The 5000-nt window shown below is 51.9% G+C and overlaps 3 non-coding genes across 3 annotated transcripts in view; all 3 read right to left on the bottom strand.

The window, feature by feature from the left end:
• LOC137929257 (large subunit ribosomal RNA) overlaps window positions 1–144 on the bottom strand; it is a 4034-nt gene extending 3890 nt beyond the window's left edge. Inside the window, exon 1 of the ribosomal RNA XR_011108809.1 lies at window positions 1–144. This exon is cut by the window's left edge and continues 3890 nt beyond it. This is a non-coding gene — a ribosomal RNA (large subunit ribosomal RNA).
• Window positions 145–1318: 1174 nt separating this feature from the next.
• LOC137929245 (5.8S ribosomal RNA) lies at window positions 1319–1475 on the bottom strand. The gene has a single exon (XR_011108799.1). It is a non-coding gene; the product is annotated as a 5.8S ribosomal RNA (ribosomal RNA).
• An 807-nt stretch (window positions 1476–2282) lies between these two features.
• Window positions 2283–4186, bottom strand: LOC137929248 (small subunit ribosomal RNA). The gene has a single exon (XR_011108802.1). It is a non-coding gene; the product is annotated as a small subunit ribosomal RNA (ribosomal RNA).
• Window positions 4187–5000: the final 814 nt, after the last annotated feature.

Raw genomic sequence — 5000 nt, 5'->3', positions numbered from 1 at the left:
TCCCGCGCTCGAGACGATCGCGGGATTCAGTGCTGGGCTCTTTCCTGTTCGCTCGCCGCTACTAGGGAAATCCTTGTTAGTTTCTTTTCCTCCGCTTACTAATATGCTTAAATTCGGCGGGTGATCCTCCCTGATCTGAGGCCAACGATAAAAATTCGAGGCAGACGCGATATCCGTACGCGACGTCCCTTATTATATTTTTGACGACGACGAACCGACGGACCGCGCGCGCAAGCAAGCAAGCGCGCACGGCGGCCGGTCGTCGTCGCGGGACGCCCTTCGGACGTCGAGTCCGCCTACCGTACACCACCCCCACCGTCGCGATCATCGCGCGTCGCAGAGCGAGTGCGCGTGCGCGAGGCGCGCGCGTCGCGAGTCCTTAGAGGTCTCTAGACGCGCGCACGCACAACGCAACGCTGCACACACAACACGCGTTGCGCGATGAACGACGACGATGACGATGATGATGATTATGATGATACGAGCGTAAACGAAAATCTCGACACGCATACGCGAGCGCGAGTACTTTTCGTTAGCGATCGATCGTCCGGCCCTTTCGGTATCGGTCCGTATCGATACGATAATATAACGTTCGCACTGGAACGACGACGCGTATCACCGACATAATACGGATGCGTAGCGACGACGAGCGGTGAACTCTCTCGCATCGGGCTAGGCGCGCGCGCACATGAACATCACGTAATGTTTACTTACATATGTTTGTGTGTGCGTTACGCTTGCCGCGCAAGAAAACATTCACCGCCTGCCGGTCGCATCCGTCGGAGACGCGTCGTCTGTGCTTCCGATATATTTTATTATATCGTATACACGAACCGATGAGCTCGGACGAAGACCGCACTACGAAGACTCGCGTCTTAGCGATGCGTGTAATCTTTTCACACTCGTTTCATATTCAATACAATTCGATATATTTAAACGGACCGTAAACGCGCTCCGCGCGTACGCGGACGTGAGGGGTGCAGCACCCCGCCGTCCGTCGTCCGTCGCGAAGAACGTTCAACGGAAACCGTCAATTGTTCGAAAGAGCGCGCGCCCGCTCGCCCGCGCGCGGTAGTGCGGCAGCGGCAGCGCGACGACAGCGACGGCGGATAGTGAGAGAGAGAGAGTGAGAGCCGCGGCGGCGCGGACGAGAGACTCTTATTAGAGATCGTCCCATCGCACCGTCCGCGAGCTCGTTCATCACCCCCCACCAACCCGCCGCCGCCGCGTCGCGCGTCACCGCCGCGCGCATCGACCGGCGCGAGCGCACGTAGCGCGCGTTCTACACCGAACAGTGTGGTTTTTATATTTTAACAGCCGGCCCTCAGACAGGAGTGGTCCTGGATATTTCTCCACGGACCGCAATGTGCGTTCGAAATGTCGATGTTCAAATGTGTCCTGCAGTTCACACTATGACGCGCAGTTAACTGCGTTCTTCATCGACCCGCGAGCCAAGTGATCCACCGTCCAGGGTAATGGTTTTTTCTTAATGTTGTTATTACTTACGGTAGCGGCCTACGGCTCTCGCCGTCGGCCACTTGATTGTCCGTTTTTATGTATTAACGTCGAAAGTTGGTCGAATTCATGTGCGCCGAGGCGTTCATAAAGAAACGGCACCGAAAAAGCTTAACGCCCCGACGCGAATCCTTTAGAATGATGAACGACGACGACCCGCGCACCCCCCAACGAGCTGGCGTGACGCACGACATTGTCATCTTTCTAACCGCTTAAATTTCGTTTTGTATAGCGCCAACCGACAATAAAGGGCCTGAGCTAGGCAGTGGGGATTTTCACCGCTTCGAACGCTCCGTTTGGTATGCCCCGGTCGGCGCTCGTCTCTCGGCGTTTTTCCGCCACCCGGCCGCTTCGACGGCGGCGGAGGCAGCGGCGGCGGTAGCACTTTCGACGAATGCCACCACCGCCACCGGCCACCGCCACGGCGCCGTCGCCGCTGCGCCGTTAGGCGTAATAGACGCTAGAGACAATTATTTCACATTTTATTTTTTATACATATATACAAACACGCACACACACACGCACGCACACGCGCGCGCGCTCGTCCGCATTAGATACGAACAGCAGCGCGCGCGTACGTACATATATATGTATATATGTCGTATATATATATATCATTATGGATGTATTACATATATATATGTGTAAACACGGTATGTACGAAGTCGTCGTCGTCGTCGTCGTCGTCGTCGCAACAGCAACAACAGCAACAGCGGCGCAACAACGTTCGTGAACATATCACGCGTCTCGCACACATACACACACGTTAATGATCCTTCCGCAGGTTCCCCTACGGAAACCTTGTTACGACTTTTACTTCCTCTAAATGATCAAGTTTGGTCAACTTCCCAGCAACGCCGACGGCCGTGAAGCCACCGCGTGTCGGTCCGAAGACCTCACTAAATCATTCAATCGGTAGTAGCGACGGGCGGTGTGTACAAAGGGCAGGGACGTAATCAACGCGAGCTTATGACTCGCGCTTACTAGGAATTCCTCGTTTATGGGGGATAATTGCAAACCCCAATCCCCAGCACGAAGGAGTTTCAACGGGTTGCCCGGGCCTCTAGGCCAGGGAGAACATGCTGATTCCTTCAGTGTAGCGCGCGTGCGGCCCAGGACATCTAAGGGCATCACAGACCTGTTATTGCTCAATCTCGTGCGGCTCGAAGCCGCCGGTCCCTCTAAGAAGAATTTTAATACGTCGCCAGTGAGTTGCGCCACCGGAGCGGCGCACACCTAAATGACGACGCCTATTTAGCAGGCTAGAGTCTCGTTCGTTACCGGAATTAACCAGACAAATCGCTCCACCAACTAAGAACGGCCATGCACCACCACCCACCGAATCAAGAAAGAGCTGTTAATCTGTCAATCCTTCCGGTGTCCGGGCCTGGTGAGATTTCCCGTGTTGAGTCAAATTAAGCCGCAGGCTCCACTCCTGGTGGTGCCCTTCCGTCAATTCCTTTAAGTTTCAGCTTTGCAACCATACTCCCCCCGGAGTCCAAAATCTTTGGTTTCCCGGAAGCTGCCCGCCGAGCCATCGTAGTAACGTCGGCGGATCGCTAGATGACATATTTACGGTTAGAACTAGGGCGGTATCTAATCGCCTTCGAACCTCTAACTTTCGTTCTTGATTGATGAAAACACCTTTGGCAAATGCTTTCGCTGATGTTCGTCTTGCGACGATCCAAGAATTTCACCTCTAACGTCGCAATACGAATGCCCCCAGTTATCCCTATTAATCATTACCTCGGAGTTCTGAAAACCAACAAAATAGAACCGAGATCATATTCTATTATTCCATGCACGAAATATTCAAGCAGCATTTTGAGCCCGCTTTGAGCACTCTAATTTGTTCAAAGTAAAATTGTCGGCCCATCTCGACACTCACCGAAGAGCACCGCGATAGGATTTTGATATTGAACCGCCGTTTTACCGACGGCTCACCGACGATATGCTCCGCAGACGTGTCAGTATCACCGCGGATGCGGTGCACCGACAGCGCGGCGCACAAATGCAACTACGAGCTTTTTAACCGCAACAATTTTAGTATACGCTATTGGAGCTGGAGTTACCGCGGCTGCTGGCACCAGACTTGCCCTCCAATTGTTCCTCGTTAAAATATTTAAAGTGTACTCATTCCGATTACGAGGCCTCGTAAGAGTCCCGTATCGTTATTTTTCGTCACTACCTCCCCGTGCCGGGAGTGGGTAATTTGCGCGCCTGCTGCCTTCCTTGGATGTGGTAGCCGTTTCTCAGGCTCCCTCTCCGGAATCGAACCCTGATTCCCCGTTACCCGTGACAACCATGGTAGTCGCAGAAACTACCATCGAAAGTTGATAAGGCAGACATTTGAAAGATGCGTCGCCGGTGCTGGACCATGCGATCGGCAAAAGTTATCCAGATTCATCAAAATTAACGACTTCGGACGCGAGGCCCTCCGTCGATTGGTTTTGATCTAATAAAAGCACTCATCCCATCACTGGTCAGAGTTCTGATTGCATGTATTAGCTCTAGAATTACCACAGTTATCCAAGTAACCGAGGTAAGATCTAAGGAACCAAAACTGATATATTGAGCCATTCGCGGTATCGCCTTAATACGGCTTGCACTGAGACATGCATGGCTTAATCTTTGAGACAAGCATATAACTACTGGCAGGATCAACCAGGGAGCTAGCTAGAGCTAACACACACCAACACCGCACATACGAGAGATATGAGGGTGATGATGATATGATAGACGTGTGACAAGCGACGCGTCGGACGTTCGAAACGCCGTGACGCGCCGGTGCCTAGGTAGCTTTTTGCGTGCGTGCGTGCGTGCGTATTTATTACAATACACACACAACACCACACCGCAACAACAAAATGAATTCGTTTTTCTATCTGTTCACGGAGGAAAATGTATATCTCAACACTCGCCTCGCGTTCGTCCAGATTTACTTTGGACGCGGCATCGCGTCCGATTCATCGGAACGTTCTTTGACGAGACACATACAAATCTTCACTTTTATAAAATATCGTTTCGCAAAACGAACAATGACCGATTTCCAGCCCGGTTTTAGAGAGATCCGAAATCCTTGATTTATATATCATGATCGACCGTCGCGCGACTAGCGCGCGACGAGCTCGTTGATGCGATGCGTTAAGGGCCGCCCCGAAGTCGACTCGGGAGCCCAACGCCGTTCGCGTTAATTAAACGAGACGTTCTCTTACGCCTTCCGCTCTTACATAACGGAGACGTCGTCCGACACAGTTTACGGTGTGTTGTTGTGGGGAGATGATCCCCTTTTTCTTCCCTCCTCCGCCGCCGCTGTGTCGTTCGTGCGTTTGTCGGTTATAGAAGTTTCAGTTTCGGGCGTTCTCGTTGGTGGCGCGCGTTGTTTGTGTATCGGTGTTATTAGTTTTGTTCGATTCGCGCGCGTTTTCTAAGAATAATTTTTAATTTTTTTTTTTTTTATTTAAAAAAAAAAAAAAAAAACTAAA

This window comes from Battus philenor, unplaced genomic scaffold, assembly GCF_028537555.1.
Source record: "Battus philenor isolate CCGP_79_NKW_IND1 unplaced genomic scaffold, ilBatPhil1.0.hap1 SCAF_48, whole genome shotgun sequence".
NCBI lineage: Eukaryota > Metazoa > Arthropoda > Insecta > Lepidoptera > Papilionidae > Battus > Battus philenor.
Note: the sequence above shows the minus strand (reverse complement) of the source record. Positions and strands in the feature narration are given on the sequence as shown.